Source organism: Protopterus annectens, chromosome 5.part1 (genome assembly GCF_019279795.1).
Source record: "Protopterus annectens isolate FY-2018-M chromosome 5.part1, PAN1.0, whole genome shotgun sequence".
In the NCBI taxonomy this organism is placed as follows: Eukaryota; Metazoa; Chordata; order Ceratodontiformes; family Protopteridae; genus Protopterus; species Protopterus annectens.
In genome coordinates, this window is record NC_056736.1 from 402,573,546 (window position 1) to 402,599,220 (window position 25,675).

General features: G+C 45.9%; 1 protein-coding gene and 1 long non-coding RNA gene across 2 annotated transcripts in view; one reads left to right on the top strand and one right to left on the bottom strand.

Moving 5' to 3' along the window:
* Positions 1-25,675, bottom strand: part of SCML2 (Scm polycomb group protein like 2) — a 2,608,432-nt gene that overhangs the window by 1,729,735 nt on the left and 853,022 nt on the right. The window lies entirely within an intron of this gene.
* On the top strand, positions 1,302-20,852 carry LOC122803444. The gene is made up of 3 exons (XR_006365119.1): positions 1,302-1,338; positions 1,455-1,456; positions 20,705-20,852. It is a non-coding gene; the product is annotated as an uncharacterized LOC122803444 (long non-coding RNA).

Consider the following 25,675-nt stretch of genomic DNA (forward strand, 5'->3'; position numbering starts at 1 on the left):
CCTTTGTTGCCAACATTTTGAAATAGGTAGTCAGCTGCCTTTGTTTGTCTGGCATGTGATAAGCCATCTGGGCAGTTGTATTTAAGCTTGCACCCAGGAATATTATCTCTTGAGAGGGTACTAGTTTTGATTTATTTTCGTTGACTGTGTACCCTAGGCATGTTAGAAGTCTTTTCACAAACGCCAGATGTTGTAGAAAAATGTCCTTGTTCTCTGCTTGAAATAGACAGTCGTCCAAGTAAGGATATATTTGTATTCCTCTTTGTCTGCAGAATGCAATTACTGGTGCCAGGCACTTTGTAAAGACCCTGGGCGCAGTAGATAAGCCAAAGGGCAGTGCAGAGAATTGGTAATGCATTGATCCAGCCTTGAATTTGAGGTATCTTTTGCATATTTGTCTGATTGGGACATGCAGGTATGCCTCTTTTAGGTCTAGTCACAAGCCAATTGTTCTTGCCCAGCATGGGCAGAAGCTGCAGCAAAGTTAACATCTTGAATTTTGGTATATCCAGGAATGTGTTCAGAATAGATAGGTCCACTATTGGCCTCCAGGCCTTGTCCTTTCTGGGTATCAAGAACAGTCTTGAGTAAAATCCTTGTCTCTGCTCTCGCTCTGGTACTTGTTGAATGGCCCCCATTTCCATCAGGGATGAGACTTGTTTTTGTGCCTCTGCCCACTGATTTTGTGGCAGATGTGGCCAGCCGTTTGCCTTTGGCAGGGTATGGAAATGGAACTTGTAGCCCTGTGACACGATATTTAGAACCCACTTGCCCTGGGTTATGATGTGCCAATTTTGAGAAAAAAATGCTAATTTTCCCCCTAAGGGTGCTGCCAGGAGATAAGTGATTGGTGCAGGCAGGGGGAAGTCATTGGGACTGTTTCCTGTATGGTTGTGATTTGTCTACTCCAACTTTGGAGGTAGAAGCACCCCATTGCTTTGACCTGTATGAATTGTGCGCCTGGGATCTGCCTCTAAGGCATCTGGATCTGCCCCTTTGAGGTCCGTCTGACACAGGAAAGGACCAATTATTTGTTGGCCAGTGTCTACTAAACCTAGGTGGCTGTACTTGTAAAAATCTTTGACAGTTTGCTTTGTCCTCCATTTTCTTTAACACCTCTTCTGCCTTAACACCAAACAAAGCATCATGCTGTAAAGGTGCATCTAATAATTTAACTTTGACATGATCAGGCAGATTTTGTTCCTTTAACCAAGCATGCCTCCTAATTACAGAAACTGTAACTGCGGACCTGCAGGAGGCCTCCAAAGAATCAAACCCACATTGCAAAGTATGCTTTCTAACTTGTTCAGCTGCATGCAATAAATCCTGCATTTCCTTGTTTTATGCACATTCAGAGTTTAACAACATTTTCTGTTTAAGCAATACCATGACATGCTGCTGATATTTGAGCATAAGAAACTGACAGTTTAAGGCCCTTATAGTCAAGTTGGCAGATGTGTAAACCTTTTTTCCCCATCTATCCAGTGCCCTAGAATCTCTGTCAGATGGGGTAGGGTTTTTTGCAGCGGAAGCCTTAAAGTACAGTTTTGTACCTACCATAAATGTAGATGTCCGAACAGGATAGCATCTGCAGTCATAACAAATGGGTTGTCCTGTCGTCAGGCAGCCCTTCGGTCGGCCGGATTCCAAAGTCTGGGTCCGGCTTCGGCTGATGTCGCACTTCACCCGACGTCATCTCTGCTGGTCTTCGGGTATAAAGGCATCAGCCGACGCCATTTTCCTCAGTGTTTCTTGCCCCAGATGCCAGTTGCCCACTTGGAAAGCTAAATTTTGGATAAATGCCAATGTTTCCAAAATAGTAGAAGGCAAACAAACAAAATAAGCATGTATGTACATATATACAAACAAATACACCATATGAGACTCCCCCCAGCTAGCTATTAGGAGGGTAAATACCCTAGGAGTACCACAGAGGGGAAAGAGGGTGGGTAATCCTGACTGCAGATGCTATCCTGTTCGGACATCTACATTTATGGTAGGTACAAAACTGTACTATGTCCTTCAAGGATGCATCTGCAGTCATAACAAATGGGTAGAATACCATAGCCAAACTAGGGGAGGAGGAAGAAGAATTATGGTGTAGTTAGGATCCCTTGCAATACAGCAGTGGCAAACCCTGCTCGGGATCTAGAGTATAGAGGTAAATTATAATGCTTGGCAAATGTATGCACGGAGGTCCAAGTAGCCGCCTCAATAATGTCCTTGGTTGCCACTCCTCGTAAGAAAGCTGTGGTAGTGGCTGTAGCCCTTGTAGAATGAGGTCTTATGTTCTGTGGAATTGGTTTTCCATGGTAGGAGTAACAGAATCTTATGCAATTTCCTATCCATTTGGAGATTGTCTGTTTGGAAATTGCTTTTCCTTCCCTTCCTGTTGCATAGGCTACTAAAAGCTGGTCAGTTTTCTGTTACCTTTGGTTCTGTCCAGGTAGTAGCGTAACTGTCTATGTACATCCAAGGTATGCAGCAGTCTTTCCACCGTGTTCAGTGGATTGGGAAAGAAGGTAGGTAGGTGGATTGCCTGGTTTAAAGACACTCTGGATACCACCTTAGGCATAAATGTAGGATTAGTTCTCATGGACACTCTATCTTGATGGAAGATTAGGAAGGGTTGTACTGCCATTAAGGCCTGTAGTTCCGAAACCCTTCTTGCTGAAGTAATTGCCAGTAGGAAAGCAGTTTTCCATGATAGGTGTTGAAGATCTGCTGTTGCTGCTGGTTCAAATGGAGGGAGTGTCAATTTTTCTAGCACAAAGTTCAAGTCCCATGCTGGTAATGGTGGTTTCCTAGGAGGTTTTACATTATTGATCCCTCTGAGGAACTGCCTGAGAAGAGGATGCGAAAAGACAGGTGGATCGAAGCTGTATTCTGCTGAAATAGCTGATGCATGTATCTTGATGGAGGAATAGGACAGGCCTGTATGTAGAAGCTCTGCCAAGTACTCCAGGATGTTAGCAATATCTATGTTCGACACATCTTTTCCTCTTTCAGTACTCCAAATGACAAACCTTTTCCATTTTCCTGCATAGTTCCTTCTTGTTGAAGGTCTGCGGGCTTCAAGAATAATGTCTTTAACCCTTTGGGATAAGTCTGGGTTAGTTGCTGTTATGTGATGTTCCAGGCAGTCAATTGCAAGGTTTTTAGGTTTGGGTGCATGATGTTGTAGTTGTTCTGAGTTAACATCAAAGACATCAGGGGTATTGACCACATTCTCCCCTGAGACATGCTCCTCAGCAATGGATACCAGTGTTGTCTTGGCCAATTCGGAGCTATCAGAATTGTCCTTGGACGTTCCTCTTTGATTTTCAGTAGTACCTTGTGCATCAAAGGAAGAGGTGGAAATGCATATGCTGTCAGGCCTTTCCAACTGAAGGATAGAGAGTCCACCTTCCATGCAAGTGGGTGGTATGTCCTTGTGCAGAATTTTTGAGCTGGTGATTGAGTGGGGATGCGAATAGGTCTATTTGTGGCATTCCCCATTTCTTTGTGATGGCCTTGAAGATGTCCGGGTGTAGCATCCATTCGTGAGCATCCGAGGTGGTTCTGCTTAACATGTCTGCTAGGGTGTTTTCTTTTCCCGGCACAAATATTGCCTGTAACTGGATGTTGTAGCTCAGAGCCATATTCCAAAGGTCCAGAGTCATCCTGCATAGGGGGTATGAATGAGCGCCTCCCTGTTTGTTGATGTACCACATGACTGTGGTGTTGTCTGTCCTTATCATTAAATGGCCTTCTTTGAGGAATGGTCTGAATTTCTGGATTGCTAGTTTTACTGCCAGCATTTCTTTTTGGTTTATGTGCAGGTGCAGCTGGTCTGGAGTCCACAATCCTTGTATGCATTTGTCCAACATGTGCGCCCCCCAGCCGAGGTCTGAGGCGTCCGTTGTGATGGTTTGGCTAGCTTGAAAGTTGTGGAATGGCAAGCCTGGGTTTGACTGGCATGCTTGAGCCCACCATAGGAACTCTTGTTTCAGGCATGGGATTATTGGAATTTCGGTTTCTAAGCTGTGCCTGTGTTGAGACCATAAATTCTTTAGGTACCACTGTAGCTTTCTCATATGCAGTCTGGCATGGGGTACCAGGATTATGCATGATGCCATAAAGCCCAAGGCCTGCAGTACTTTTCTTGCTGTTAGTTTGTTCTGCTTTGTTAATGCCAAGAAGTAAAGAGGGAGTTGTTCTTGTTTTTCTGCAGTTAGGAATGCCATTTGTTTTACTGTGTCCAATTCCACACCCAAGAATGCTCTTGTCTGGGATGGTATCAGTCTTGACTTTTTTAAATTGACTGTGTATCCCAGGGCTTGTAGTAAGCAAATGACTCTTTGTAAATCTGTTGTCAGCTTGCTTTTGTTGTCCGCTTGTAACAGGCAGTCGTCCAGGTATGGATAAATTTGGATTCCCTGTAGCCTGCAATGAGCGATTACTGATGCCAGGCATTTTGTGAATACTCTGGGCAGTAGATAAGCCAAAGGGCAATGCTGAGAATTGATAATGCTCTGATCCTGCAAGAAATCTGAGGTATCTTCTGCAATTTGGTCGTATGGGGACGTGCAGGTATGCCTCCTTGAGATCTAGAGTTACCAGCCAACACTCCTTGCCCAGCATGGGAAGAAGTTGCTGTAGGGTCAGCATTTTGAATTTTGGGACAATGATGAATGTGTTTAAGACGGACAGGTCGAGAATAGGTCTCCAACTTTTCTCTTTTCTTGGTACTAGGAAGAGTCTGGAGTAGAATCTTTTGCCCTGTTCTGTTATTGGTACTCTTTCCACAGCTCTCATCTTTGTTAATTGAGCTATCTGCTTTAGAGCTTCTGTTTTTTGATTTGGAGGTAGGTTTGGCATTCCTCTTTTTACTGGTAAGGTGTGGAAGTGGAACCTGTAGCCTTGGTCTATGGTTTGCAAAATCCATTTGTCTTTTGTGATATAGTGCCAATTTTTCGAAAATAAGGCTAACTTTCCGCCTAAAGGTGCTGCTATTTGCTCCCTGGTAGGCGGTGTCTGAGCCAAGTCACTGTGATTGTCCTGTTGCAGTGGCAGTGGTTGTGTCTGTGCCTCGCTGGTTACTGCCTTGCCACTGGCGTCCTCTGTAGGCACCTCCTCTGGATTGATTTCTGCCTCTAGAGCGTCTATTCCTGCCTCTTTGAGATTTTGAGGAGTCTGGAAAGGACCAATTTTTGGCAGGCCAGTTCCTGCTAAACCTTGGGGGCTGAACCTGTAAGAAATCCATAACTGTTTGTACAGATTTTGCCTTCTCTTCCATTTTCTTCATTACTTGCTGAGCAGGGGTACCAAATAGACTGGCCTTATCCATAGGAGCATCTAACAGCTTTGCTTTAACATGATCCGCAAGACCTGTTCTTTCAACCATGCATGCCTTCTTATCACTGTGCCAGTCATGGCTGATCTAAATGAAGCCTCCAGTGCATCATAGCCACATTTTAAGGAATGGTTACTAACCTGCTGAATGTTATTCACCATTTCTAAAACATATTTCTCATCTAAGGAGTCATCAGAGGACAGCTTCTTAGTTAACTGATCAAGCATAAACTCTTGGTATTGGATCATATGAAACTGACAGTTTAAAGCTCTAGCTGAGAGAGTAGCAGAGGTGTAAACTTTTTCCCCATCTCTAAGGACCTGGATTTCCTTTCAGCAGGGAGAGGGTTTTTTGCTGAGGTCGAGGCTACTGCCTTAGGCCCCTGGGATATAGTCTCAGGATCTGCAAGAGGGGCCTTGTATAGGTGGTGATGAGTGTCTGGCACCCTGTAAAATCTATCTGGTTTGGCAGGGGCTGGAGGTAAAGTATCAGGAGCAGTGCAAACATCATTAAATGCATCATCCACAACAGGCAGAACTGGAGGTATAGCTAAGGGCCTATGTTGTGGTAAGTGCAGAAAGGTCCTAAGCCTTTTTCTTGAATCTGAGTAATCTTGTCCCTGCCATTGGAAATGTTCTCTCATGGCATGTAAGGTTTCTCCAAAGGAAAATTCCTCTGGTGGAGAGGCAGATGGAATGGATTCTTCAGCATCGGAATCTTCATAAGTAGAAAAAGGAGCCTCTGGCTGATCTGTAATGTCTGAGTCATCCGAAGAATCATCAGAGGACACTGGCTCGGGGGGCTCTGCTCTAGGTCTCTTTTCTGGAGGCTGAGAGGCCCTGTCTGGGTGAGATTGGGATCCCCTAATTAAGGATATTAAATCCTCTGCCAGAGTAAGCATTTGTTAACTAGAAGTGGGCCTGTGTGAGGGGGGGCTACAGGCACTTGCGAACTGCTTCTGTTTCGGGCACCACGCGGCAAGAAAGACTAAAGAAAATGGCGTCAGCCGCATCTTTTATACCCCTGATGACCTGACGTCAGGGAAGGGGCGACAGCAGCCGACACAGGACCCAAGACTTTGGAATTCAGGCCGACTGAGGGCAACCTGCCAGCAGGATTACCCAAATGTAATGACTGCAACAGTGAAACACAAAGAACATCTCCAGGTAGCAGTTTCTAGGATGCCCCTGGTAGGGATGCTTCTGAGAAAGGCTATAGAGGTAGATGCAGCCCTGGTTTGAGTGGGGTCTGATCCCCTGTGGGACAGGTTTTCCATGGTGCTTGTAGCAGAAATGAATGCAATGGCCTCTCCATTTGGAAATGGTTTGCTTTGAAATAGCCTTCCCCTTTGCCCCTGCAGCAAATGCCATCAGCGGTTGTCCAGATTTTCTTTGAGGTATAGTCCTGTCCAAGTAGAATCGAAGCTGTCTGTGCACATCTGAGTGCAGTATCCACTCCACTTTGTTCTGTGGATTAGGAAAGAAGGTTGGAAAATGAATGGACTGATTAAGGGCCACACTGGATACCACCTTGGGCATGAAGGAGGGGATTGGTCCTGAGGGACACCCTGTCCGCATGAAAGATGATGAAAGGCTCCACTGCCATAAGGGCCTTTAATTCAGATACCCTTCTTGCTGAAGTAATTGCTAAAAGGAAAGCGGTTTTCCAAGAAAGGAATTTTAAGTCTGCAGTAGCAGCTGGCTCGAAAGGGGGAAGAGTGTGTTTCTCCAATACAAAATTAAGGTCCCAGGCTGGAGTTGGAGCTCTCCTGGCTGGTTGTAAGTTTTTTGCCCCTCTGAGGAACTACTTGCGCAGTGGATGAGAGAAGAGGGGAGGTTCTGTGTTATAATGAGCCGAAATGGCTGAGGCGTGAATTTTGATGGAGGAGAAGGAAAGGCCCTTGTGAAGCATCTCGGTTAAGTATTGTAAAATCTGAGGGAAATTGGGCACTGCTGTGCTCATCCCTTGAGATTGGTTCCAAGCACAGAATCTTTTCCATTTTTCAGCATAAGATTTTCTAGTACTAGGCCTCCTTGCCTCTAAAATTATATCCATCATTGGTTTACTGAGGGGATGGTAAAGGAGAGACTAGGTAATTAGTCAGGCTGCTAGGTTCAGTGTTTGAAGCTGGGGGTGCAGAATCTGGTTCTCCTGCTGAGACAATAGGGTAGGAGTCTGAGGCAGGTGCCATGGGGCCAACACAGTGACACACTGCGCAAGAGGGGGTACACCAGTGTTAGCATGGCAAGTCTGGTGCAATCAAAATCATCCTTAGGTTTGTCTTGTTTAATCTTTAGTAGTACTTTGGAGAGCAGAGGCAGACGAGGAAAGGCATATACTGATAGTTTTTTTCAGCTGAAGGACAGAGCACCCACTTTCCAAGCTTGCTTGTGGGGAGTCCTTGTGCAAAATTTGTCCAACTGATAGTTCTGGGGAGAGGCAAACAGGTCTATATCTGGGCTCCCCCATTTGCTAGTCAACATGTTGAAAATCCTTGGTTCCAGTTTCCCCTCGTGTGGGTCCATGAGGTTTCTGCTTAGTTCGTCTGCCAGTGTATTTAGTTTTCCTGGCAGGAATTGAGCTTGTAGATGCACTTGGTAGCTCAGGGCTGTGTTCCACAATGCCATGGCTAGTCTGCAGAGGGGGTAAAAATGTGTACCCCTCCTGCTTGGTGTTGTCCATCTTTACCATTAATTGCCCTGGAAGAATGTGGTCCTTGAAGGCTGTCAGAGCATTCTGCACAGCTAACATTTCTTTCGGATTGATATGCAAGTGCATTTGATTTGGGTTCTATTTGCCCTGAATGCACTTCCCTGCCAGGTGAGCCCCCCATGCATAGTCTGATGCGTCTGTTGTTAGGGTTTGGGTGGCAGGGGGTAGTGTGAATGGAAATCCCTTGTTTTGGTGGCAGACTTCTGCCCACCAAAGGAACTCTAGGCGTAGGCAAGGTATGATAGGAATCATTGCTTCCAGATCCTGAGAATGTTGACACCACAGGCTTTTTAGATACCATTGTAGTTTCCTCATATGCAGTCTTGCATATGGAATTAGAAGAATGCAGGAGGCCATGAACCCCAAGGCTTGTACGATTTGCCTTGCAGATAGCAGGGTTTTAGTGGCCACTTGTTTGAATTAGGTTGTCAAATGAATTTGTTTCTCTGGCGTGAGAAAAGCCATCTGTGAAGTTGTATTCAAGCTTGCTCCCAGGAATATAATTTGTTGACGGTATTAGGTGCGATTTCTATTTGTTTATGGTGTACCCCAGACAAGTTAGCACCCTTTGTACAAATGCCAGATGATTCAAAAGTATGTCCTGGCTTTCTGCCTGAATAAGACAATCGTTCAGGTATGGGTATATCTGAATATTTCTTTTCCTTCAAAATGCAATGACTGGAGCTAGGCACTTTGTGAAAACCCTGGGCGAAGTAGAGAAGCCAAACGGCAGTGCAGAGAACTGATAGCGCATGTAGCCTGCTTTGAAGAGTAGGTATCTTCTGCAAGATTCCCCGATTGGGATGTGCAGGTATGCTTCCTTTAAATCTAGTGTTGCCAACCAGGCGTCTTTGCCTAGCATAGGGAGCAACTGGTGAAGAGTCAGCATCTTGAATTTTGGAATCACCAAAAAGGTGTTTAGAGTACACCGCTCCAAGATAGAACACCATGAATTGTCTTTTCTGGGTACCAGGAAAAGTCTCGAGTAGAAACCTTGTCCCTTTTCCTCTTCTGGTACCAAATGAATAGCCCCCATGCTTAAGAGAGAAAGTACTTGCTTTTGGGCCTCTGCCCAATGATTTGTGGGTAGATCTGGCCAACCACTTGGAGTTGCTAACGTGTGGAAGTGAAATCTGTATCCCTGGGATACTACATTTAAACCCATTTGTCCTGGGTAACGAGTTCCCAGTTCTTTGCATGAAGAGCAATCTTTCCCCCCAAAGGGGCAGTCAGTTGAGAAGTGCTTGGCAGTTTTAAAAAGAAGTCATCGAGACAGTTTACCATAGGGGGGAGTTTAACTATCCCCAGATTTGGAAGTGGAGGCCCCCTACTGCTTAGTCATGAGCGTACCCTGGGACTGAAGCCTGGGAGCTCTGCTGGATCTGGGTTTGGACTAAGAAGGTCTGGAAGAGGCAGGAAAGGACCAATTCTTGGAAGGCCAAGCCTACTAAACCTTGGAGGTTATACCTGTAAAAAAATCTTTAACAGTTTACATAAATTTAGCTTTTTCCTCCATCTTTTTAAGAACTTCTTCTGCCTTGTTGAAAAACAGGCGGTCCTGGTTTAAGGGAGGATCCAGTAATTTCACTTTAACATGATCTGGCAAGGATTGCTCCTTAAGTCAAGCATGCCTTCTTAGTACAGACCCACAGGAGCCCTGCAAGATGCCTCTAGTGAATCAAAACCACACGGCAAAGTATGTTTTCCAACTTCTTCAGCTGAATGCAGTAAATCCTGTACATCCTTATTTTCAGCACAATCCGGAATCAACATCATTTTCTGTTTAAGTAATCCGATAATATGCTGCTGATACTTCAACATATGAAACTGGCAGTTTAAGGCCCTAATAAGTGTATACCTTCTTACCCAATCCATCCAGCACCCTGGAGTCTCTTATCAGAGGGGGTAGGATTTTTGGCAGTAGTAACTTTAATGCCCTTGGGTCCCTGTGAAATAGTCTCGGGATCCGCAGTAGGATTTTTAAAAAGGAACTTATGAGACTCAGGGACCCTGTAATATCTATCAGGTTTTCTGGGAGCAGGAGGTAAAGAATCAGGGGCCAAGCTAGATTCCGAAAAGGCATAATCAACAATGTCTAGTACAGGAGGTATGGCTAAAGGCCTGTACTGGGGCAGGAGTAATAAATCCCTAAGCCTCTTTTTAGAATCAGAGAAATCCTGACTTTCCCAACGAAAATGCTCCCTGAGGGTATGCAACGTTTCACCAAAAGAAAAATCCTCTAGGGGGGATGCAGAGGGATTAGAGTCCTCAGCATCAGAATCGTCATAGGCAGATAAGGGAAATCCTGGTCATCAGAGGAAACAGAAAATTGAGAATCCTGGTCAGAAGTATCACAAGCAAACTCAGTCCTAGGTCTCTTAGAGGGGGAAGGTTGGCTTTCCCTGATTAAAGTAATGATGTCTTAGTTCTGATGAAGTCTGTATAAGTAAGACGAAACCTAGGTCAACTTGTCGAACGGTTTGTGGATTTATTTGTGTGTCCAATAAATGGTTTATTTAAGAAGTTCCCTTGGTTGGACTGATTTGGGCTGGTCGAGTTTCCGTGTACGAATATTGGTTATTCAGTTTATTTGACTTTAAAGTAATAAGGTCTTCAGCCATTCCTATCATTTGTTATTTTAGGCATAGAGGCCTGGTCATGCAGTCTGGGCGTCAGTTTTCTAGGCATGGTTCGAGATTTAGGCCTTGAAGAAGAAGATGGCATCGGTTTAATACACAAGTCAGTAGGCCTGAATACACCCTCAGAAGCCGGTGCCTGCACAGCAGCTCCAGACCCATCCAAGGTAGAGACATCCACAGGTTCCACAGTTGAAGCATCTCGCGGCATACCGGACTCAGAATTGGTCTCAGTAGAGGCCTGCGAATCTGAAATAGCGGGTATCAGGAGCTGCAAAAGCGCCTCAGTGAGTATCGGCTAACTGGCGACTGGCTTAGGAGAAGTGTCGTCGGCAGCTTTGGACCTCGGCGGCCTGTCTCTGTCTCTATCTTTGCGTTTTCTTGGAATGTCGGTACTCGGATGGCTTACCAAAGACATAGCGGGATAATTGAACCGAGCACCAAAATATTTAAAAGGGTAAATATACTGACGACGCATAGTTCGTGGTTTAAATAAGGCACAAAACCGACAGCGAGGTACGTCGTGGCCAGGGCCTAGGCAAGGACTACAGTACGAATGAAAATCTTTATGAGGTATTTGCTTTCCACAAGTAATGCAATTATTTACTTTTACTGACATCAGCTTAGAGCAAGAAAATGTTTCCCCAACGGGGTACTTAGCTTTTAGTTGAAGACTTCGGTTCTGAAACTCGAAAATGAAAATTTCAGGAGTCAGCCAACCGGCACCTGCGAACTGCTTCTGCTTCGGGCACCGCACAGCAAGAAAGACCGATGTAATGGCTTCGGCTGCATGTTTTAAACCCCTAATGACCTGACATCACGAAAGAAGGGACAGCAATCGACGCAGGACCCAAGACTTTGTTAATCAGGCTGACTGAGGGGCTACTGCAAGCAGATAACCCAAATGTGATGACTGCAACAGTGAAACATGGAGAACATCCAGTGGAACCTCGGCGGAGCTGGGGTCCCTTCCCTTTTGCAGACACCATTTTCCAAATCTTTCCCATTTAACCACGTAAGATTTTCTGGTGGTAGGTTTCCTTGCCTCCCTTAGGACTGAAAGCACGTCCTCCAAATAGTGGTGTCTGAAAGGAATCAAAACTTTATCACCCACACAGTCAGAGGCAACATCTGTACCTGTGGGTGTAGGAGAGTTCCTTTGTCTTGTGACAGTAGGTCCACCTTGTAGGGTAACTTGAACTGATTGCCCTTGGCTAGTTTGTGAAGTAGGGGGAACCAGTGCTGCCTTGGCCAGTAGGGAGTCATTAACAAGATTTTTGGTTTGCCCTTCTGGATTTTCAGGACGACTTACTGAATCAGTGGGAATGGTGGGGGAGGCATAAAGGAACTTCCCCTCCCAAGAGATGCTGAAAGCGTCCACTCTCCATGCAAGAGGGGAGTGGGTTTTTGAGCAGAAGCTCTGCAGTTGCCTGTTTTGGGGGGAGGCAAACAGGTCTATTTGTGGAGCACCCCACCGGTGAACTATGTCTAAGAAGACCTCCCTTTTTAGCATCCATTCATGTTGAGGAGAGGAGGTCCTGCTCAAGAGGTCTGCTTGGTGGTTGTCCTGTGATGGGATGCAGATCACCTGTAGGACTAAGTTGAGCCGGGAGGCTATGTCCCATATTAGCAGGGATAGACTGCACAGCAGATAGGCCTTTGTTCCTCCCTGCTTTGTTGAGGTGTTGTTGGTAACCATCTGGAGCACCCCTGGAACAAGAGGGGGGAGTTTGTAGAGCTAAGAAAATTGCTGTAATTTCCCTGATATTGATGTGTGTGGCCTGAAGAGAGGGAGGCTACTTCTCCTGAATCTTGTAAGAGGCCAGAGTTGCTCCCTAACCTGAATCTGAGGCATCTGTATGCATAACTTGGGTTGGGATGGGGTGCTGTAGTGGGAGCCCTGGGTTCAATTTCACTTGATGGATCCAGCAGTTGATTTCTGTTTTCAGACAGGGAAGGAGGAGGATGGCTTGCTCTAGGGGATGTAGGTGCTGGGACCAGGTGTTCTTCAGGAACCACTGCAGCTTGTGCATGTGCATTCTTGCCAGAGGTAGCATGGGGAAGGTTGCTGCCATCAAACCCAAGAGGTGAGGAAAATGCCTTGCTGACATCTTTCGGGATAGTAAAGCTTCCTGGAAGTGGGAAGTTAAAGACAGAACCTTGTCCTGAGGTAGAAAGATCCTCCTTGTGTCTGTTCTGATTCAGCAGCCGAGAAAAATCCTGTCCTGGCTAGGGATCAGAGAGGATTTGGGGAGGTTGATGGTGAATCCTAGGTTCTGCAGAAGGGACATGGTGAAATATAGATGGCTTAGTCGAGCATCCCTGGACTCTGCCAGAATCAGGATGTCATCCAGATAAGGGTAAATTTGTATCCCTTGAGTTCTGCAGAAGGCAATGGCTGGGGCCAAGCACTTTGTAAAGACCTTGGGGGCAGTGGATAAACCAAAGAGCAAGGCAGTACATTGGAAATGAGAGGAAGGGCCAGAGAAACTCAGGAATTGCCTGTGGGGAACACCTAATGGGTATGTGCAGGTAGGTTTCCTTTAGGTCTAGGGTGACTATGAAGGCCTTGGCTGGAATGAGAGGCAGTAAGGTGGAGAGAGACAGCATTTTGAAGGACAGCACCTGAAGATGCAGGTTTAGAAAGGACAGATCAAACATGGGTCACCGGGGGCCATCTTTTTTGGGGACCAGGAAGAGATGGGAGTAAAACCCTTTTCCTTCTTGTCCTGGATGAATGGGCTCAATGGTGCCTAGTTGTAGAAGATCTGCCAGAACTTTTCGGGAAGGAAGGGATGCCTCTTTTGGGTAGCTTCTCTCCAGGATAGAAGTACCCTTTTTGGATAATGTTTAAGACCCACTGGTCTGAAGTGATGGATTCCCAAAGGGGAAGACAATGGGAAAGGCGGGCTGAGAGGGGGAGGTGGGCAAGGCAGTCACACATTACTGGGGCCTCCTCTGTCCTGAAAGGGCTGTCTGGGTTACTGAGGTACAGTAGAGGATCTGGAGTTAGTAGGTCTTCTGGCCCATCTCTTGGACCTGGAAGAGGAGGGCTGTGGAGTACGTCTTACAAATGTGGCTTTAGCATGGTAATTCCTGTAATATTTGGGTATGGGCAACGCCAGCAGGTGCTTAATTGCCCTGGAGCTCTTTGCTTTTTTCTTGTAGAGTTTTAAAAACGTCAGCGGATTGTTTTCTGAAGAGCACACTGTGGTCCAGAGGGGCGTCCAGGATTTTAGCCTTGAAGTCCTCAGTAGTGTACACCTTCTTCCCCATCCTATCCATGTACTTACTGGTCTTTGTCAGTGGGTAATAGATAGGCAGAAGACAGCAGTCTGGATTGCTTCTCTGCTGTGGTGGCAAAAATAGCTGTGTCCGCCAAGGGTAGCTTAACTAAGAATTTCTGGTCCTCTGGTACTTTATAGAAGCGGTCAGGATGCTTAGGGGCCGGAGGATGGAAGTCAGGGGCCTTAGAGGCCGCATTGAAGCCATCCAAGTAAGCAGGCAGAACAGGGGCAACTGCTGAAGGGGAGGGTGATTCCACTTGCAGCAGTTCAAAGTACCTTTTTTGGGTGTCAGTCATTTGGGAAGTGTCCCATTTAAAGTAATCCTTCATCTTGGTGATGGTCTCACTAAACGTAATGTCCTCAGGGGGAAGAGAGTCTCTCTCCACAGATTCCTCATCTGGAGAGTAATATTCCTGGGGTGAGGCAATCGGGAAAACATAAGAAATTGACTCCTCTGATGAAGAGAAAGAAGAGACATGTTCTTCTTCCCTGACCTGAAGGGTTATGGATGGGAGGCAAGAAGCAGAGACAGGCCTAGGGCTCAGAAGAGGCAGGGTGGAAGTAGCTGAGGCTGAAGGCCTAAGGGCCATGAAAGCCTGCATGAGAGAGTAAGTGAAAGCCTGCCAATCTGGTGTAACTTCTGAAGAAGAGGAGGTATATTTAGTTTTCTGCTTCTTTTTGGCTGGAGAGGAAGTAGTGTGGCCTGGCCTCGGGTCTGGAGATTAGCACATCTGAAGTCTGGATCACTGCTGGAGGTACCACCGAAACTGGTTCCTCCTTGACCTGGATGGGTGTCGATGTCTGAGTTAGCTCCGAGGACGTGCCGGTCATCGGCTATGAAATGGCTTTCTCAAAGGACGTCGCTGCAGTCGACTGATCCTCCAAGCACGCCTCAACCCCTAGATCAGCAGTTGGCAGTGCGTTGGTAAGCAGAGTGGCAGGCGAAGAACGCCTAGGAAATTTGGCTTTCTTGCACGAAGATTCAGGTGCAGCCTCTGATGCAGAATCCATCCTAAGGGCTAACTGTTTGAGGCACTAGTTCTCAAGGTACAGATTTAACGCGGCTAGATGGCTGCGCAAGGTCTTAGGCATAAATGATTGACAAATAGCGCAGGAGGAGTGATCGTGTTCCCGGCCTAGGCAAAAAGCACAACTGTCATGTGTGTCCTTGTGGGGTATCTGGCGCCCGCAATGGCACTTTCCCTTTTTTTCCGGACATCAGCTAAAGGCTACAACAACCAAGCGTTAGCTATAACAATCATCAAAAATAAGAAAGTTTGAAACCCAACAGGCTACTTATCTTTAAGATGGGACGTCTGTCAAGAAGCGATCATACGAAACGAATGTTGTCTGCGGCTGCAAAGTTATGAGGATTGGGTGCGCAGATGTCACATTTAAGGCCCCCTGGTTTATGGCCCTACGTGTGATGTCCCATGCACACTACGGCAGCCAACCTGAAGCTTTTGTATAGAAGCCGACGTACGAGTCGCCTGAGAGCAGGAAATGCCACACCTAGAATACTGCAACATAGGAATAGAAGGACATCCTGTATTCTGCCTTGTTGCCATAGTTTGGGAAAAACACAGGCAAGTCAATGGATTGATTCTCAGAACATACCTTAGGAAGAAATGAAGAATTAGTTCTCAGGGACACTATCTGTGGAAAATCAAGTAGGGGGGACATATTGATAATGCTTGGAGTTCTGATACCCTCCTGCTAGATGTGATGGCTACTAAGGTTTTCCATGTTAGGAACTTTATTTATTTATTTACATTTTTTACGGAAGGACTGTGGCTAACCAAGTTTGCAGATGACTGCAAACTGGGCGCCATAATCAACTCTCCAGCCGACACAAGCATCCTCCAAAAGGGCCTCACAGAAACAGACAACTGGTGCCAGAGCCATGGCCTCAAGCTAAACGCCAAAAAGTGTATAGTCATCCCTTTTGGCAAAAACAAAGTGCCCACAAATTACCACATAGGTGGTAATCCATTAAGTACAGAAGAAGTCATTAGGGACCTGGGGACCCAAGTTGATAACAATCTCTCATTTGACAACCACGTGGCCAAAGTGGCTAGAAAAACATTTTATATAGCCCACCTAATCATGAAGAGATTCACATCTAGATCAGGGAGGTCATCGTGCCTTTACTCATCCCTCATCAGGCCCATAATTGAGTACAATGCCCCTTTTGGGATGTACCTTACCAGACAAACTGGAAAGACCCAAAATGTACCTCACCAAGAGGATCAAGGGGCTCAAACAGATGCCATATGCTGCCCGGTTAAAGAAACTCCAGCTCTACTCAGTGGCATACCGCCTGCTCAGAGGCGATCTGTGCCTGACGATAAAGCCATGTCCAACCCGAATTAATGGACATGCTGCACCTCATAAAATCAAATCCCATCGAGCTACGCTCGAGAGACTTGAACCTCAGCACTGAAATAAATAGGACATGCTGGAGGGACAGATTCATAACCCAGAGGCTCCCTTCACTCTGGAATAAAATCCCAGTCCAGGTTAGGCAGAGTCCCACATTGACTCTCTTCAAGAGGAATCTTGATGAGTGGATGGGAGATCGTAGGTTTACCCCGGCTATCACTTCTGTGTCACTGTTAGACAGAGGCACAGTATACTAACCTCAAAAAAAGGCATAGCAAAATTAATTTAAAATGGGTGGCGAAAGCCAAACACACTCTGGCTAGGCTTATAAATGCCCTAGGGCAGATAGCCTAGTATGAACCTATGAACCTATTTGTTGACCGGGAGAGCTCGACTGGATTAATGTCCATTTTCAGTGGAGGCCCGGGGAGAAAAGCTCCAGCATACAATTAGTCATACAAAAGTACAGTTGTGTACCTACCATAAATGTAGATGTTCGAGTGTATTCACTGTTGCAGTCATTACACTTGGGTTATCCTGCTGGCAGGCTACCTGCAGTCGGCCTGAATTCCAAAGTCTTGATCTGGCGTCGGTTGCTGTCACCTCTTCCCTGACACCAGTGCGCCAGGGGTATAAAAGATGCAGCCGATGCCATTTTCTTCAGTTTTTCTTGCCCCAGATGTCAGGTGCCCCCAAACTGGTAGGTTAAAAATTTATGCCAATAAGTATGCATGCCATAACATAAACATTTCCTTCATCTACAAGCAAATACACCACATAGGTTGCATAGGATAGAGAAGTACAGATAAGTCCCAGCAAAGAAAAGGGGGATGGTGGGAGGGTAACCTGGACTGCAACAGTGAATACACTCGAACATCTACATTTATGGTAGGCACACAACTGTACTATGTTCATCATGTTTCACTGTTGCAGTCATTACACTTGGGTTGAATCCCAAAGCTGAGGTAGGGTGGCTGGGTCTAAATAGAATTAGGAGAGGCTATAAGGCCCTGCAAAACTGCAGTGGCAAAGCCTGCTCTGGATTTAGAGTAGAGAGGTGAATGGTAGTGCTTGGTGAAAGTGTGCACTGAACTCCAAGTTGCAGCCTCTAAAATGTCTTTGGTTGGTACACCTCTGAGGAAGGCTGCTGAAGTGGCTGCTGCTCTGGTAGAATGTGGCCTAATGCCCTTAGGGATTGATTTGCCATGTTGTGAATAACAGAATCGAATGCAGTGGCCTATCCATTTTGAAATAGTCTGCTTTGAGATAGGCTTTCCTTGTGATCCTGCAGCATATGCCACTAAAAGTTGTTCCGTCTTTCTGAAAGCTTTAGTTCTGTCCAAGTAGAAACGTAATTGTCTGTGTATGTCCAAAGAATGCAGAAGTCTCTCACCCTTATTCTGTGGGTGTGGATAAAAAGTAGGCAAATGAATGGTTTGGTTAAGGGCCACACTGGACATTACCTTAGGCATAAATGTGGCGTTAGCCCTCAGAGAAACCCTGTCTGGATTGAAAATAATAAAAGGTTCCACAGCCATGACAGCCTGCAACTCTGAGACTCGTCTTGCAGAGGTTATTGCTAGGAGCAGAGCTGTTTTCCAAGATAAGAACTTTATTTCATCTGAATTGGTTGGGTCAAAAGACAGCAGTGTGAGTTTCTCCAAGACATAATTGAGGTTCCATGCAGGTATTGGTGCTCTCCTAGGAGGTCTTATGTTTTTGGCCCCTCTGAGGTACTGCATTAGCAATGGATGAGAAAAAATTGGTGGTTCCTTATTGAAATGAGCTGAAATGGCAGAGGCATGGATTTTAATTGATGAGAAGGATAGGCCTTTGTCCAGCATCTCAGTTAGGTATTGTAAAATCTGAGGAATGTTTGGTACAAGCGTGTCAATTCCTTGTGCCTGGTTCCAAGCATAGAATCTCTTCCATTTTTCTGCATAAGATTTTCTGGTACTTGGCCTCCTGGCCTCCAAAATAACATCCATCACTGCTTTAGAGAGAGGTGTGTTCTGAATGGCTACATTATTCGCCATGCTGCCAGATTTAGGGTCCTAAGTTGGCTGTGCAGCATCTGATTGTTTCGTTGGGTCAGTAAGTGAGGAATTAGAGGCAATGTCTACGCTGGGCCTTGAGACAAGCTCTTTAGGATTGGGTACCAGTGCTGGCGGGGCCAGTCTGGGGCAATCAGAATAATTTTTGTCTTCTTTTGTCTGACCTTTATGAGTACCTTGGGAAGGAGAGGCAGAGGAGGAAAGGCATATACTGTTAGGGTTTTCCAGCTGAATGATAGAGCATCCACTTTCCATGCTTGTTTGTGATAAGTCCTTGTGCAGAATCTCTGTAGTTGGCAGTTGTGCGGGGAGGCAAAAAGATCTATGTCTGGGCATCCCCATTTCTTTGTTATCATGCTGAAGACTTGAGGATCCAGTTTCCACTCGTGGGGACCCGTAATGTTTCTGCTTAGTTCGTCTGCCAGAGTATTTTTCTTTCCTGGCAGGAATTGTGCTTGCAGATGTACTCGATAAGTCAATGCTGTGTTCCACAAAGTCATGGCTGGTCTGCAGAGGGGGTAGGAATGTGTGCCTCCCTACTTGTTTATGTACCACATGACTGCAGTACTGTCAGTCCCTATCAGTAGTTGTCCTGGACGAAGTAGGTCCTTGAAAGCTGTCAGGGCATTCTGAACAGCTAGCATCTTTTTTTGATTGCTATGAAGATGCATTTGACTTGACGGCCATGTGCCCTGAATACATTTTCCTGCCATGTGGGCCCCCAGGCATAATCTGAAGCATCAGTTGTTATAGACTGCCTGGCTGTGGGTAGATTGAATGGCTGTCCCTTGTTGAGGTGACAGGACTGTGCCCACCATCGAAACTCCTGTTGAAGGCAAGCAATGAGGGTAATCAATGTTTCCAAGCTGTGGCAATGCTGAGTCCAAACACTTTTTAGATACCATTGAAGTTTCCTCATATGCAGTCTGGCATATGGAATTAGCAGAACGCAGGATGCCATGAAGCCCAAAGCCTGCAGAATTTTTCTTGCAGATAACTAGGTCTTTGTTGCCAACACTGTGAAGTAAGAAGTCAGTTGCCTTTGTTTGTCTGGCGTGAGATAAGCCATCTGGGCAGTTGTATTTAAGCTTGCACCCTCTTGAGAGGGTACTAATTTTGATTTCTTTACGTTTACTGTGTACCCTAGGCAAATCAATAATCTTTTTACAAACTCCAGGTGCTCTAGTAGAATGTCTGTTCTCTGCTTGAATAAGGCACTCGTCCAAGTAAGGATAAATTTGAATTCCCCTTTGCAATATGCAATTACTGGTGCCAGGCATTTTGTGAAGACCCTGGGCGCAGTAGATAAGCCAAAAGGCAGGGCAGAGAATTGGTAGTGCACTGAGCCAGCTATGAATTTGAGGTATCTTCTGCAAGATTGTCTGATTGGTACATGCAGGTATGCCTCTTTTATGTCCAAAGTTACAAGCCAAGCCTTCTTGCCCAGCATGGGCAGAAGCTGCTGCAAAGTCAACATTTTGAATTTTGGAACATCCAGAAATGTATTTAGAATAGACAGGTCCAGTTTTGGTCTCCAGGCTTTGTCCTTTCTGGGTACCACGAAAAGTCTCGAGTAAAATCCTTGTCCCTGCTCTTGCTGTGGTACTCGCTGAATGGCCCTCATGTCCATGCGGGATGAAATTTGTTTTTGTGCCTCTGTCCATTGATTGTGTGGCAGGTCTGGCATACCTTTTGCCCTTGTCAGGGTGTGAAAGTGCAACCTGTAGCCCTGGGACACTATATTCAAGACCCATTTGTCCTGGGTGATCATGTGCCAGTTTTGAGGAAAAAGTGCTAGTTTTCCCTCTAAGGGGGCTGCCAGAAGATAAGTGCTTGGTGCTGGCAGAGGAAAGTTATTGGGACTGTTTCCTGTATGGCTGTGATTTGTCTTGGAAGTAGGAGCGTCCCACTGTTTAGGCCTGTATGAGCCCTGAGGCTGGGATCTGCCTCTAGGGCGTCTGTATCTGCCTATTTGTGGTCTGTCCGACACTGGAAAGGACCAATTCTTGGTAGGCCAGTTCCTGCTAAATCTGGGTGGCTGCACCTGTAAGAAATCCTTTACTGTTTGCATAAATTTTGCTTTGTCCTCCATTTTCTTCAGCACCTCCTCTGCTTTAACACCAAATAAAGTACCATGCTGTAATGGAGCATCTAGTAATTTTGCCTTAACATGATCAGGTAGAATCTGTTCCTTTAACCAAGCATGCCTCCTAATGACTGAACCCGTAACTGCAGCCCTGCAAGAAGCCTCTAGAGAATCAAAACCACATAGCAATGTATGCTTTCCCACTTGTTCAGTTGCATGCAATAAATCCTGCATTTCCTTATTTTCTGCACAATCAAAATTTGCCAACATTTTGTGTTTTAGCAGTGACATTAAGTATTGCTGATATTTAAGTATATGAAATTGACAATTTAAAGCCCTCACTGCCAAAGTAGCAGAAGTGTAAACTTTTTCCCCCCCGTCTGTCTAGTGCCCTAGAATCCCTGTCAGAGGGGATAGGGTTTTTTGCAGTAGAAGCCTTGACCCCTTTGGGACCCTGTGAAATAGTTTCTGGGTCAGCAGCAGGGTTTTTATAAAGAAATTTATGAGAGTCTGGAACCCTGTAGTATCTGTCTGGTTTTACAGGAGCAGGAGGTAAAGAGTCAGGAGAAAGGCCAGACTCTGAAAATACATCATCTACAATGTCTAACAGGGGGAATAGCAAGAGGTGTGTGCTGAGGCAGTAAAAGAAAATCTCTAAGCTTTTTCTTTGAGTCTGAGTAGTCTTGGCTCTCCCAGTGGAAGTGCTCCCTCATGGTATGCAGGGTTTCCCCAAAAGAAAAATCCTCAGGAGGAGAGGCTGAAGGAATAGATTTTTCAGCATCAGAATCCTCATAGGGAGGAAAAGAGTATTCCTGCTCAGAAGATGAGTCAGAGGAAATGGAAACCTGATCTGAAGATTCATATTCTGCCTCTTGCCTAGGCCTCTTATCAGGAGGGGGATGGGAAACCCTGATCAAGGTAATTAGGTCTTCGGCCATTTTGAGCATCTGTTTTTTAGGCATGGAAGTCTGTCCAGGAGAATGCTGTACTTGTTTCTTTGTCTTTAGAGCTGCTTTAGTTTTTGCTTTGGAAGCTGAGGTAGGCTTTACATACAACTGTGTAGGTCTGAAAACACCCTCAGAAGCCGATGCCTGCTCAGTGGCTCCAGACCCATCTGAGGGAATAGTTTCCGAGTGTCCAATACCTTGAGTATCCAGAGGCCTAGCTGGCTCCACGTGGGAATCGGCAGCGGCCTGTGGCACTGAGGTAGCGGGCATTAGGGGCTGCAAAAGCACCTCACTGAGAACCGGCGACTGGCTTAGTGGAAGCCTCATCGGTTTTGGACCTCGGATGCCTGTCCTTTTCCTTGCGCTTTTTATAAACTCCGGTCATAGGCTGTTCCAACGTCATTATATAATTGAATCTTCGGCCAAAGTAATGAAAGGCAAAATTGTACCGACGCTTAATAGTGCGTTGGTTAAATCTAGCGCAAAACTGACAGCTAGCAACGTTGTGATCAGGGCCTAGGCAAGGAATACAGTAAGAATGAAAATCCTTATGAGGTATTTGCTTCCCACAAGAAATACAATTGTTAACTTTTTCTGACATCGGTCTGGAGCAAGAAAAAAGTTTCCCCAACGGGGTACTTAGCTTTAATGAAGACTTCGAATATGAAATTCGATTTGAAAATCTCAGGAGTCGGTCGACCAGCACTTGCGAACTTGCTTTTGCTTCGGGCACCATGCGGCAAGAAAGACGGAAGAAAATGGCGTCGGCTGCATCTTTTATACCCCTGGCGCACTGACGTCAGGGAAGAGGCAACAGAAACCGATGCCAGACCAAGACTTTGGAATTCAGGCCAACTGCGGGTAGCCTGCCAGCAGGATAACCCAAGTGTAATGACTGCAACAGTGAAACACGATGAACATCAAAAGATACAGTTAGTCAAACAAACAAAGATACGCTACTTATAAGACATATTACTTGTCATATACAACAGAATAGAAAAATATGTTAGTTCGTAGCTTTAGTCGCAACTGAATTTGTAGAGGACATGTTTTCTAAGTGACACTGTTTACTTATAAAAAGACTGGACAAAGTGGACAAAGATTCCTGGGGAGGAGAATATTCTATTGTGCTAAAAAGACATGCCTTAAGATGTTGCTTTTTAAAGTCAGCAGCTAAAGAGGGGTATGGGAAAGAGGGAGTCCAAGATCACCCAGGGTTAGCACAGGCGCATATCCAGTGGGATGTGAAATAAAGTTAGATTTTTTTTCTTGAATTTAACCAATGAGGATTCCCGAGTTAGATCTGGTGGCAAGTGGTTCCAGGTTTTGGTAATGTAGTTGGAGAAGAGGGAGTCACCTGCTGAGTTGCAGGACTTTGTAGTCTTGAGTAGTATTTTTTCAGTGGATCTGAGTGGCTGTGCACTAGTGTGGGGAGCTATTACAGATTTGAGAACAGGTTTAGATGACAAGATGATGAAGGATTAGAGTGGACAATACCAAGTTGAGGTCCCAAGGAGCTGGTGGTTCTTTCACTGGAGGCCTTAGCAAGAAAGTAACTTTCAAAAAGGCCTTGCAAAGCCTATGGGACATGATTCTGAATCCGATTTCTCCAATATGGTAGTCTGATATAGCAGCTAACTTAACTCGTATGGTAGCTGCTGCTGCACTTTCACTGAAAAGTTTTGCTGGGAAGTCTAAAACAGATGTGATGGGTAATGTGAAAGGATCAATGTGATTGCTGAGTGCCCAACAGGAAAATCTTTTCCATTTGCTAGCATAAAGCTTTCTGGTTGTAGCATGATGGGATGAGATCAGAATATGTTTCACAGCAGGAGAAATATTCGGAAGCCTAGCTAGGAGTGGAAGTGGAGCAGCCAAGCTGTCAGTTTGAGGACTTGAACAGACAGATGGAGTGTCCCTGATGGAGGAGTCAGGAGTGATGGATGAGTCAGGAGGTCTGGAACTGGGTCCAGAATCCATGGCACCTCCTACGGATGGGGCCATAGAAAGGGGAACCAAATCTGATGAAGCTAGTATGGGGTGATGAGTATTAACCTACTTCTCAACGTGTTGGCTTTCTGAAGAACTTTGGGAATCAAGGGAAAAGGAGGGAAAGCATATAGAAGACCCGGGGGCCAATAGTGTACGAGTGCATCCCTTGGTGACTCCCCCGGAGGGGGGGGGGGGTCAGGGCAAAGTAGCTGCTGCATTTGGCATTCATGGATGTAGCAAATAGGTCGCAGCAAGGCTGGCCTCTACTTGTGAAAAATCTGCTCTGCAATTTCCTGTTTCAGGGATCACTCATGAGGCATCAGAACAGCTCTGCTGAGTTCGTCTGCTACCACGTTGGATTTCCCTGGGATATGCGCTGCTATTAGAAAGCGTTGAGTAGAGACTGCCCACTGCCACACTCTTCGAGCCTCTTGACATAGGGAGTAAGACCTGGCTCCTCCTTGTTTGTTTATATACCACACCACTAACATATTGTCTGTCTGGATTACAATCGTTCCTAGTGGAAGGGAGTTCTGGAATGCATGCAACACCAAAAGCACCACTCTTATCTCTAGGACATTGATATGCAAGTGGTTCTCATATTCCCGCCAAACTCCTTGGACAGTCTTCCCCAGATAATGCCCCCCCATTACCTGGGAAGCGTCCATGGTCACTGTAGCTATTGGTTGTGGGGGAATGAACGATTTGCCCAAATCCACCCGACTAGAGTGAAGTCACCAGCGCAGATTCCTCTTGCAGGATTCAGTTATGATAATCTTGTGGGACATGGATAACTCCTGCATGGACCATTGGGTGAAAAGCAGCCACTGGGGAATTCTCATGTGCAGACGAGCAAGGGGTACCAAGGTTATTGTTGCCGCCATACCACCTAAAATCTCCAGAATAACCTTCTCTTGTACTTTCTTCCTTGTTAAGAGATTTTTTGACTTGTTGATGTAGGGTTTGTATCCTGTAGGGAGGAAGTTTGGCTACCATGTCTCTTGTGTTCAAGTCTGCTCTATTAATACAATATGTTGTGATGGCAACAAGGCAGACTTTTCTAAGTTTATAGTGATGCCTAGCTGACAGTAAAGGTGGATGGTGGTATCTCTTGCTCCGTTTAGTAGATGCTCGGTGGTGGTGGTTAGAAGCCAGTCGTCCAAGTACGGAAACACCTGGAATCCTAGATGCTTCAAGTGAGCCGTGACTGCTGCCATGCATTTGATGAATACTCTAAGGGCTGTAGTGAGACCAAAGGGAAGAGCTCGAAATTGGTAATGACTGCTCCCAGCCAGAAGCGTAAATGACTCGCCTGTCCATCTTTAGTTGGTAGTACACATCCTGGAGATCTATAAAGCACATCCAATTGTCTTTCCCCAGAAAGGGGAGTATGGACTGCAGTGTCACCATCAGGAACTTTGACTTTTTTACAGACTTGTTTAGTCTGCTGAGATCCAGAATGGGTCTCCAGTCCCGTCTTCTTTGGAACTAAAAATAACCTAGAGTAATTTCTGGATCCAATTTGGTCTGCAGGGACATTCTGGATGACTTTTTATTTTCCTAGCAACCTTTGTACCTCAGGCTTGCCTGGTCCCACTGATTGGGTGGAACATCCGGGACTGATTTTTTTTCTAAAGGGGAATAGGAAAAGGGTATGCAGTAGCCTCTGGATATGATCGCTTGTACCCATTTGTCTTTTGTTATTTTTAGCTAAGTGTTTGGGTACAGTGACAAGCGACCCCTGACTGCCTCCACAGGTGGACGGGCCTACTTTCAGGAGTGCTGAAAGGGCCTACCAAGGAACGTATCCCTGTTGCCCTGGATTTGCGAAACCCTCTGCTGCATGGTTGGCGTCTTCCATTGTTATTTCCCCCTCTGCCCCTGGGGGAAGAATCACCATGGGCATCTAGAAAGACTCTGTGAGACTTACGGAACCACTACCCCCGCCCCCCCCCCCAATTCTGGCCTTTGGGATAAGGTCTGGTAGGGAGGAAGAAACGGACTCCAATGGCAGAAAGAGTCTTTCCCTCTTGCTCTCACCTTGTTAGAGTCTCTTTCACTTTTGGCCCAAACAAGGATGAGCCATCAAAAGGGGAATTAATAAAGGAAGACTTGAAGGGCTCTGCAAAATCGCCTTAAGCACATCCAGGAATGCCTCCTTAAGGAAATTCCTGTACCCGCTGCCCTACTCGCTCCACTGGCCGTGCAAAAGATAAGTCGCATGGAGGAGTTCACCATTATCTG